This window comes from Camelina sativa, chromosome 3, assembly GCF_000633955.1.
Source record: "Camelina sativa cultivar DH55 chromosome 3, Cs, whole genome shotgun sequence".
NCBI lineage: Eukaryota > Viridiplantae > Streptophyta > Magnoliopsida > Brassicales > Brassicaceae > Camelina > Camelina sativa.
The window spans coordinates 20,436,141-20,448,613 of record NC_025687.1 but is presented as its reverse complement, the minus strand read 5'-3'; positions in this window follow the sequence as shown (position 1 = coordinate 20,448,613).

Here is a 12,473-nt window from a genome sequence, read left to right as displayed (position 1 = left end):
AGTGCTAAATGTACTTTCAGAAGCAACACTCGACACTTGCATAGCAAACAGATCACGAGCCATCTGTGATAGAATTGGATACTTGCCACTGTTTACTTTCCACCAAGAGAGTATATCATACTCAATACCCATCATGACTTCAGGATTCTCAACCTTTTCTCTAAGATATGTCTCCAGCTCATCTGTATTCCTAACTCCAATCTTTTTAAGCAATATATTGTACCTATGCTCCACTGGATTGTACCCACAAAACTCATCCTCTTGAGTAGATTCAGATCGTTCCATAGGCTGCTCTTGAGTAGCTTGAGATGCATTCTTATTTGGCATTTCATCATCGGGTTGGACACTCTTGTTTCTCTCACTATACTCCTTATACATATCCCGCATGATGCTAATAACTGATTCATACAAGACCTTAGATGTTTTACTACCTTTCACATATAGATCCTCAAAACACATTTTGGCAAACTGCATCTTTTTTCTTGGATCAAAAACACTAACAATTATCAACATCTTGTTAATGTTTTTCAAGCCATCCCAATATTTTTTGAATTTCGTAAACATTTCCTCAGCTTTTAGTTTAAGATCAGCATCTAAACTATTAAAGAGCAACTGAAGCTTTCCTGCTATATTAACTATCTCATCGTAACACTTGTGTGCATTCATAGTAGTAGAAACTGAAACTACCAATGTGGATTGATAGAAAATATTAAGAAACTTCACTAACCTCTCATCGTGACGCCAATGATCTGCTGTAGGTGGTCCAATCATTTTCTTACCATTATCAACCTCTAAGAAATGGTCATTATACAACTTTTTCTCAAACTCCATCCTATCAAATGCTCCCTTGAATTTAACAGCCCTTGTCAACATCAAAAAAAGTTGAATTCCATCTAGTTTTCACATATAGAGGCAAACTACCCCTAGTCATCCTACCAGTATCAACCCTAAGTTCAAATGCCTTTTGTCTAGTAGTCCCTGACCTTACATACGAGATGCCATTACGAACTGCAGTCACACTTTTGACATAATCAGACATCCCATCCTTCACTATCAAGTTAATGATGTGACCAGCGCATCTAACATGCATAAAATCTCCATTCATCACCGACAATTAATCTGATACCAAGGAGAAACTAGACTGAAAACTACCCACTGCATTACTATTAGCAGATGCATTATCCACAATAACACAGAAGACTCTTTCGATCCCCCAATCAGCAAGGCAAGCAAGAAGTGTGTTTGATATGGTTTTACCTTTGTGGTCGGTTACATATTTGAAGCCAATAATTAGCTTCTTCAACCGCCAAAATTTAACACATTATGCTGTAATCACCATATAACTAACACCTGCACATTTAAAAAAAAAAGATAATGATTAGCTTAAATAACAAGATAATAAGCTAATTAACATATTAAAGTGAAGAACATCACCCGTAATTGGACAAACCCAAATGTCAGTTGTAAGTGACACTCTTTGCTTGCTAGTCATAAAACATTGTCTAAAAGCAGCTTTCTTCTCAACATACATCTTCACAATGTCTCTTGATGCTGTTCTTCTTGAATGAGGCTTGTACAAGTTGACCTTAAAACCAAAAAACACTATTAGGAATTTTGTTTAAGAAAAAACAAAACCAAAAAGATAATAATAAGAAGTTAAGAACTAACCTTGTTGCAAAAGTGTCTAAATGCCATACTCTTTACAAACGACAGTGGTAACTCCCCTATCACAAGCATTTCATTTACTGCTTCTCTAAAAACATGCTCAGGCACTTTTTCATTTCGAAGAGTTCCATCTTTACTAATCACTTTCTGATTCTGAGTTTGATCTTGACCCTCTTCCCATGCCTTGTATTCTTTACATATATTAAGATGATTATTTAAAGTTGTGGTCCCTGACTTTGTTGGACATGCTAACCTCTTCTTACAATAGTTGCAAACACATCTGTTACGGTTATTTGGTAGCCTTGTGAAATGAGCCCACACACAAGACCTTGTGGGGAGTATCCTCGAGCTCTTAGCATTATTTTGCTCAGTATCACCACCAGTAGCTCCACAAACATGTATTTCTTTCCTTTTGCCTCTGCGATTTGAATCCGGTGTCAGAAATTTTTCTTCTTCTAAGTCATCATTCTCATGTTCATCTCTGTCTCGGTTATCATGGGTTGGAGATGATGAATCCATTTGCAAAGAATCAAAACCATTGATTCAATGGCATTGAACCCAACAATCATGAAAACGATTGAATATCAAGTACTAATGAAAACGATTACTTGTTTAAATCACTTAAACATGACAATATCAACCATTCAACCCAACAATCATGATTCATCACCTAATCCAAAATCATTTTCATTTTCAGATGCAAACAAGTATGATTATCAAGTAATCAACCCAACTATCATAATTCATATTTCATATTTCATCAACTAAAAACGATTACTAGTTTGAAAATTAAATACTCAAATCACCTAATCAAGCATGTTTTTTGAAATAATACAACAAGAAAAAAAAAAAAAGCAAACAACCCACGATTGAACAAGTTGAAACAGAGTACCTCAGATTGCCTCCTAGAATTCTAAGACGGCGGAGAAGATAAATTTTGGGGATTTAGGGGTTCCAGCTTGAAGAATTAGGTTTTATATCGATAAGTTGGTTATCAAATCTTACAAAATCAGCATCGAATTCGGGAAAGGAAGTTGCTACAAATTGGCAAAGGAAACAAAGAAAGGGAATTAGGGATTTAGGGGTTAGAAGATCAAACTTAGATCGGGTGCATTCGGGTTCATATCGGGTATCGGGTAATACCTGATCAGATACGGATATCTGTTGTCGTATGAGGAGGAAACCGTCTACTTCGGATCTGGTTCGGCTTCGGTTATCGGGTATGGGTAATATGCCCAGGCCTACAATTAACGCTTATGAATTTCTTAACATATCAATAATATACAATAGTAGAAGGTTATAAATATTCATATCCGCTTGTTGTATTTTTTTGGTTTAAATAATTTTCGTGTTAATGTTATACAATTATTTATCATAAAATAAGTATGATTATCACTATAGTATTTTATATTTTTTAATATTTTTAATTTATTTTTAATATATTATTCCACTTATATCATAACCAAATTTGCATATTCAAATTACATATTTCTATGTATCAAAGATAGTTTACTTAGGTTGTTCTACATTCAATAAAAATATTAAGTTCAATCTATGATTGAACTAACACAACAATAATTAGTTATATACTTTGATTTTTAATTTCACCATCATACAAAGCTTTTTGTTAATTTTAAATGTTTTGCAAGTATTATCAAACAAAGATGAAGAATAATTTTAAATAAAAACTTCAAAATATCTCTAAAACATAAAAAAAAAAATTGGTTATAAAATCAGAATAGAAATCAAATCTGAATATTTCCTTACAAATTGGAGTAATTAAAATTGAATTATAATTAATTTTGATTTTCAATATTTTAATTTCTAAAAGATGTTTTCTTATTAAAATTAAAAAATTTTACACATAACTTCAATGAAAATTGAGATCAATAGATAACTGATTTCGAGCAATGTTCAAAATAAACTTCTCTTTTAATAATATTAAGAAGTTTCCAATGAATTTACACGAAACAACGCCAACAATTCCAAAGATTAGATTCTATTTGACCCAATACTCCATTCATCCAATTTATATATCACTCTAAGAAAATATTATTATTAGGACATAATATTTAGTCACAATAAAAAATAGTTTGTGACAATTTGTGAATGGTTGCAATACAATCGCTACAAATTTTAATTTGTAACAAAAACGTCACAAGAGTTTTGACGAATATATCTAGGAACTATTTTATTAGAATTAGTTACGACACAAAATAAAAAAAACTGACCCAATTACGAACTAACATTATGTCTTAACATCGTCACAATTCGTATTTAACAAACAACTTTGTAGAAGAAATCAAATGCAAAAACTAAATAGACTAAGAGATATCTTGATTAAAAACTCAGAAACGTTTTTTGTGGCTACATATAAACTCTAGAATAAAAGCAACATCCTCTGGGTAAAAGCTTAATTGTCTATTTATAGCAAAACATAGAAAACCCTAAAACATAAAACGATACATTAGAAAGACGGTTCAGGAACCCTCTCAGATGCGTCGATCGAGTCGGAGGCCATGACGTCGGATCCAGTGGGAGGCCAGGAAGTCTGAATGAGTCGCAGGCTGAGATGACAGGTCGAGTTGCATGCTAAGACGACAGGTAGAGTCGCAGGCTGAGACGACAGGTAGAGTCGCATAATGATGTTGAAGGGGTGTCATTCGAGTCGCAAGATGAGGGCATCGATCGAGTCGCAAGTTGACGGTGTCGATCGAGTCGCAAGATGAAGACGTCGATCGAGTTGCAAGATGAAGACGTCGATCAAGTCGTAGGATGAAGACGTCGATCGAGTTGTAGGAAGAAGACGTCGATCGAGTCACTCCTTGTACTGATCGAGTGGGAGCATTTTCTGTCTGGTCGAGTTGCAGAGTAACTACAATGATTTGAGTGGGAAGTTGAGTGACATGGTGGATCGAGTTGGACAACTTATCCTAGTTCCAGTATTTGATCTGGATGTATATAGATCCACTAAAACAGTAATAAATCTTAACACACATATCGGATTAGCCTCAAAAAACCATCATTGGAAAGATAACCCAATTTCCCACAACTTTGTTCAAGAGCTCTGAAGCTGAATCCCAACGGAAGATCTTCATTCGACTCGATCTTTGAGGGACTCGTCATAAATCCGATCGAGTGCTCTCTAGCAACGGTTGAGTAGGATGGTCGAGTGCTTCTCCTTCACCTCTTGATGCTTCCAATCCTCTTGTTTAGCTCCAGAAATAAAACCAGATCCTTCCTTAGCCTTTGAGATCTCCAAAACACCTTATAACACTCCAAATGTATAGATGCATGCAAATGATGATGCTAAACAAGATATTACTCTTGTCGGCTAAAACCTAACACTTTCTAACAAACTCAACTAAGAAAAAGGTCTAACACTCAAGAACATATTTGGCTTGAAAGAAGGATTTGTTAATGGTGAGAGAAACTCTTTCAATGATGAGAATCAGCTACTTGGATTAACAAGGGTGGTAAGAAGGAGAAAGATAATCGAAGTACGTATGTGGTATCCATGACTTCAACTTTAATGCATAGCTACACAATTACAAGTTAGGATAAGGTTCAGATAGATTGGGAGTGATGTCAATTCAAAGCATGCTTCAATCAAGACTAGAATGCAAATCATGCATTCAAGGCATGTTTCAATCTTATGTTTGTAGCTCAATAAACTAGCATCAAAGTACTAATAACTTGAGCATTGATCCTATTCTAGCTAATTAAACAAGTTAACAAGGCTGACTTCGTCATTGCACTACAAGAAAGTAGTGCTATTGCAACACTATTTTTGCTTTGATTGTATTTGTTACGATTTTGTAACGAATTCTGCTACATTTTTGCAATGATTGAATGCATGTTTGCAAAATAATGACAAACCTGTTTGTTGCATTTTCTCGTTATAAATTAGCAACATTATTACAACATACAAAAATGTCTTGTGAAATTTGCAAGAAATATTTAACGATTCTTAGTTGTGGCTATTTTGCAAGAAAATTATCGTGGTAGGATATGTGACACATTTCTCACTATATTTTTAACGATTTATAACTCTTTTGCAACATTTATTTCTATTAAAATTACGTTAATATATATATATATATATATATATATATATATTATATTGACATATTTTTAACTCAATTACTAGTTGAAACATTAATTGGATGATATTTAACGTTGAGGCTGACATAAGATTATTTGGATTTGATATGTATTTTTTTAATTTTTTTATATATGGTTCTAAATTAGAACTATTTTTCGGTTTAGTTGGTTTTTTTTTGTGACAATATTACAAATTATACGCCTATCTTTGAAAGGAACTGAGTTCGAATCCTATTTGGTGAAAAGATAACAAAAGTGAGTACCAATTGTCCACTAGCTCCTTCTCCGGTTTAGTTTGTTCAGTCCGGGTCTAATATATTAATTTGATTGCAAAACATTAAGTTTGGTATATATGATTAGTATACAATGTGCTCATTTTTTTTTTGTTTTTTCTCAACCAAACATTTAATTAAAAGATAATTCCAAGATTAGTTGTCCAAACCGGAGGATAAGAGTTTACAAATAAAAATTCAGAAACTAAAGAACGCGAAGATCAAGCGAGGCAATATGCCCTTACATTTGACACACACGAAATTCTGGTAAGAATAAAGGAAGGGAAGGATGATTTGAGTAAAGTGAAGTCGTCCAATAAATTCGAAAAAGCAGGCCAATCATCGGGAGACTCCACCATTGCGACCAACTCCACACAATCCGTTTCAAGACTTGGACAATCAACACCCACCATCAGGAGCGACTCCATAGCCCAAATCAACATCAGTCTCGAAACTTGCTCATTCTTAATAAAATAGTTAGAGAAAAGGATTATTATAGTTTTTTTTTTGTCAAAATACTTGATTTCATTCATCACATTACCAAGTACAATAGAGTAGGATTCAAAGATCCAATGTTTAAAACAAAAGCAAAAGAGGTATTCCCCAATACGATACAAAGATAGGTAACATAATTCAACAAAAGATCCAAGAGAGCTTTAGGACAGATGCTAGAAAGCAGTTTGACCCATGAGAGATCAAGGTTTGTTGAAAGATCTTCCATGAGTATATCCATGGTAGACACAATGGTCATTGTCAAACATAGACTATATGACGTTGATAAGTTGGCTGCGGTTATGCTTCTCACCGGCACGAGAGGAGCTACTCGAAGTAGTGCATAAACCATCAAAAGAAACTTTTTGAACTTTGGAGCAATAAGGGCTTCCTTTGAAGCTATCATCATGATATAAACAAGATAACTGGTAAACCGTAACATAACTGGTGGGTTCTCTCTCACATAAGAGCCATGGCTATAGAGATTAAGAAATCCACACATGTTTTGTAGTCGGGTTGATAGTGACAGTACATGAGCAGACATGAGCTTCAGGTTTGGTGACAAAGGTTGGGGGTAAAGATCTAATGGATTTGGGAAATAGCCACAAATCCTAGAACTGTTGGCAGCGGAGTGATGAATAAGATAGCTAAATAGAATTTGCAAGAATAAACAATAGTTTAAAAAAGTGACAAAAAATACATGAAAAGGAAATTAATCAAAGAGAATCTTGAACAGAGGTGAGCGGGATGAAGGAACCCCCGACGCCGGCGAGCTGAAGCACCGCCGACGCCGGAAAGAATAGACGATGGAGATGTCTCGATATTTGGGCCTGAGAGAGTTTTTGTCGAAAAATCCGTTAGGATTATTATAGTTATGTTCACCATTATCCAATTAAAAAACAATACATGAAAATACATGTAACAAATGATTTAGTTGTAACATATGATAAATGTTCCTTTTGTAGTACATAAATAATTATAAGCAAAACAGTAACCAATTGCAATATATGTGCAACAAAAACAAATTTGCAACGGCTCAAACAGCAACAAATAAAATGTGTCTCGATTTTATTGCAAAACCATGATTTGCAACTGTATATCAAATTATTGCAACAATTTTTAGTGTTGTAATATGACTATTTTTTTGTAGTGTTGACTCCTAAGCTAAATGCAACAGTCCTATATGAATAACACTAGAATCAACCCTAATATGTTAATGTAAACTACATGAACACTAAAACAACCTGACCCGTTTATTTATTTAAATATTCAGAAACTTAAATCACAAAAATAAGCAGCGAAAAGTACCAATAACAATAAACCAATAAAATAATATCAGTAAACCAACAATTAACCAAAATCAGAAACCAATAGCTAGCAACTTTAACAATAGTTAAGTTCTAAGACCAACATTCTAATTCTATCAACCTACCTGAAACCAAAACCTAACAACTAAGTCATTAGAACATCCTCCATGATCTTTACCTGCACCACAAACACAATGAGATGCGTGAGTATTACCAAAAATACCCATTGAGTCTATCCTTCCATCTAAGAGCTATACACACAAGAAAATCAATAGTACAATCAAAAATAAAATATAACAAACCAGCCATTAAACAGAACACCCAATAACACATTCACCACACCTAAACATCATCAAACAAAAGAAAAGTCATACAACCCAATCGCTCAGATAAGCTCATGGACACGCAAAGATGATTCACGAAAATAACTACAACCAGAAGAGAGGCTTTACAAATTCCAGGAATAACCAAACACGCTCCTACAACCAATCACAACAACAAACAAGCCTCCAAACAAAACTGCCAGGAAAAATAAAAAAGAACAATCTCAAATGTGAAACCACAAAATCGAAACGAACCGTTAAATTTCTAATCCCTCCGGTGAAAACCAATATCTAGACGTTCTAAATCTTTCCACAAAATCTTGTAACGATCAGATCTCAGACGAACCCTAATTCAAGCCTCCATCACCCGCTGGTCTCAATTCGCGACTGAGAGAACGTGCCCAACAAAAATGCCAATAACTGACAGAGTTTAAATCCAAATCTACTTATGTAAAAAGGAGAATCACGATGAAATACTTGGGTATAATGTTACTAAATTTCGTTACTAAATTTGCTCAACTTCTCACAAGTGAATGAGAGCTTCTTCTCTTTTGTTATTTCAGAACACGACAACAAGAGCAAGGAGGCGTCCTTTTAATAACAAATAGGGTTTTTGGTTTAACTAAACCAAAATTAATTAAAATCCACTCTTTTGATTTAATCAAACATATCCTACATTCTATTTCCGAATTCTCCCCCAATAACATAGTTTTGTCTTCGAATCTCGAATGAACAACAACCAAGGACTCCCATGTGACCGTCTCCACAGCTCGCACTTCCTCCGACCGACCTAGGAAGGTTACCTCCAGGCGATCGACTCACGTTTCATACATTATTCGCTCTCGACTTTTGGACTTTCCTTACTCATAGGTCTCAACCTTGTGTTTTTATTGGCTACTTATCATGCCATAATATTGGCTCATCACCGCGCCTAAGCCCGGATACCATATATATATAAAGGAAGTCCAATATTCGTCTCTCGGGTTACCACCCTACTTCGCGCCCCCGGATCGTCACCCAAAATTGATATATTTGTCATCTTCTCAAGTCACAAAGTCTCAGAATATGATGGTACTAGGAGAACTAAAGCTCTCCATGAGTCGTTCAAGACCAACTGTCCTTAGAGCAAACAATTCTGAACACGTTTGAGTCCTATCCCCTAACCAGGTTTCCCTTCCGTGGCTCGCATAAAACATCACATGTCCTACCAACCACATATTAGCTCACTGGAATACCTCAAGACCGCACAAGTATAATCAAAAAGCCACAATGGCCGCCACTAAGGCCAACAAATATCCTAAACAGGACCGCCACGAAGGCCAAACAAATTTCTAAACAGACCGCCACCAAAGCCAAACAAATGTCCTAAAGAGGACCACCACCAAGGCCACAGAATTATCCTAACAAGGACTACCACCAAGGCCACACATTCCGAAGGACCGCCACAAAAATCACACATCCCAAAGGACCATCACAAAGACCATACATCCTGTAAGACCGCCTAAACATGCCACATATCCCGAAAGACCACTTAAACAAGCAACATTGGCTAAACAACCCGCCACAAAGGCCACACAATTGGTTAAAGATCCTGCCACAAAGGCCGCAGAATTGGCTAAAAAGCCTGCCACAAAGGCCACACAATGTCTCAAAAGACCGCCACACACTGACTCAAAAGTCCGCCACGAAGGCCACACAAGCTCCACTAAGGCACACAACCTCTAAAAATAGATAAATTTTAACTCACATAAAACTTTCTAATTTTAGAAACTTTCCAATTTTGTTAACTTTCCACTTTTGGAAACCACAACAGTATTTCCTTTCTCATGCAAACACAAGTCAAAACCAAGAAAATACTCATCGTATTAATCATTAAATGTCATAATCATTACAACTCCAACAAGAATACATAATGAAAATAAGATATACAACCGCACAAAGCTAAGACCACAAACTGGAGCCCATAATAGACAAGATCAAGCCTCAACTTGCTTCTTGAACCACTTCTTGAACTTTGCCTTCATCCTCGCCTCTGGCTCCCAAGCAAATCCTCGATGACCTGAATTTTCTGTGGATGCACAAAAACTCCCTTTGTAGAAACAATGTGACCTAGAAATCTCATCTCCCTCTGCAAGAAACTGCATTCTCTCAGCTTAGAAAACAACTTCTGCTCAGACAGCTTCCCCAACACTGCTCTCAAGTGTACCACATGCTCATCACGATTCTTAGAGTACACCAGAATATCGTCGATGAAGGTGATAACAGATATATCCAAAAACTCCTGGAACACACAGTTCATCAACCTCATGAACACTGCTGGTGCGTTGGTCAACCCAAAAGGCATCACAACGAACTCATAATGCCTATACCTCGTCCTAAAAGCCGTCTTCCTCATGGAATCTGATGATAACCCGACGCCAGATCAATCATGGAGAACCAAGTAGCACCTCTTAACTGATCCAACAACTCATCATTTCTAGGAAGAGAGTACTTATTCTTCACAGTAACCTAATTCAGACCCCGATATTCAATGCACAAGCGGAAACTCCCGTCCTTCTTCTTAATGAACATCACCGGCGCTCACCACAGTAAAATGCTAGGACGTACGAATCCATTGCTCAACAAATCGTCCAGGTGCTTCTTCAGCTCTGCCATCTCTGCTAGAGCAATCCTGTAAGGCGCCTTGGATAAAGGCGTTGTTCTGGGTTCCAGCTTAATCGTGAAGGGATCTGACTGAGATGGTGGTAACCCTACAACGACTGGTAAACATCCTCGAACTCCTCAACAATCTGAATACCGCCAACCGTAAACTGCCCCCACTGACTTTGACATTGAGATTGTAACCAGATAGGCCTCACGCCCCTTCTCGATCATCTTCCCTACATGCATGGTGAAACGACCTGACCCGTTTTTTTTGTTTTTTAGATAATAAATAATAATAAAATAATAATAATAATAAATAAACTACAACTAGTAGTCCCATACCCACTAGCCACCTAACCACAATCACAAACAACAGCGGAATAACAAATACCAATATCCAATAATACTCCATAATAGAATAACCAATATCCAAACTTAATCATTCCAATGTCAAACAACATGAAACAAGGAACCGACAACCTAGCAAGTTCCAAAGACACAACTGTAGCAACCTAGCAACGCCAGACAACAACCAATCAAGTCCCTAGAACATCTTCCTCTTCATTGCCTTGATTCCACGATCACACTTTGCCTTTACCTGCACCACAAACACAAATTGAGATGCATGAGTATTTGATAAATACTCAGTGAAGCAATCCTCCCATCTACTGGGCTATACACACAAGCAACATTGATTCCAATGTTCCAAAAAATCAACAAAACAAAACACACAAACCTGGAAAGCACACATCATCTCGATGGAAGGGAGGTGTCGACCGACACCAGCCAAGTGTCGACCGACACTGGCATTGGTGTCGACCGACACTCGCATTGGTGTCGACCGACACTACCCCACAGTGTCGATCGATGCCATTTTGCTTGTGTCGACCGACACCAAGTGGTGTCGACCAACACCAAGTGGTGTCGATCGACACTCCACCTGAAATTGCGATCCGCTCGAAGCCGAGAGTCGAATCTCGCTTCCCAACCTCTACCAAATAGTCCAATACTCAAAACCCATGCCGGAATCATCCTTAGGAACCTGTAGCAACCAATCCCCAGCAAGAAAAAACACAAAACAACAACAAACAAGCAAGAACACGGAAATCAAGGGCTTAGATTAGCCATGGTCATGCACTCGCCTCTTTGCAGGAAGATTCAGACCAAAAGCAACGAATCCAACCCTCCTAGCAAGCCTCTAGATCCTTCCTAGCTCCAAATTTCTCAAGAACAGTCAAGAATCTCGCCAATCTCACCAAAAAATCTCAAGAANTAAATAAACTACAACTAGTAGTCCCATACCCACTAGCCACCTAACCACAATCACAAACAACAGCGGAATAACAAATACCAATATCCAATAATACTCCATAATAGAATAACCAATATCCAAACTTAATCATTCCAATGTCAAACAACATGAAACAAGGAACCGACAACCTAGCAAGTTCCAAAGACACAACTGTAGCAACCTAGCAACGCCAGACAACAACCAATCAAGTCCCTAGAACATCTTCCTCTTCATTGCCTTGATTCCACGATCACACTTTGCCTTTACCTGCACCACAAACACAAATTGAGATGCATGAGTATTTGATAACTACTCAGTGAAGCAATCCTCCCATCTACTGGGCTATACACACAAGCAACATTGATTCCAATGTTCC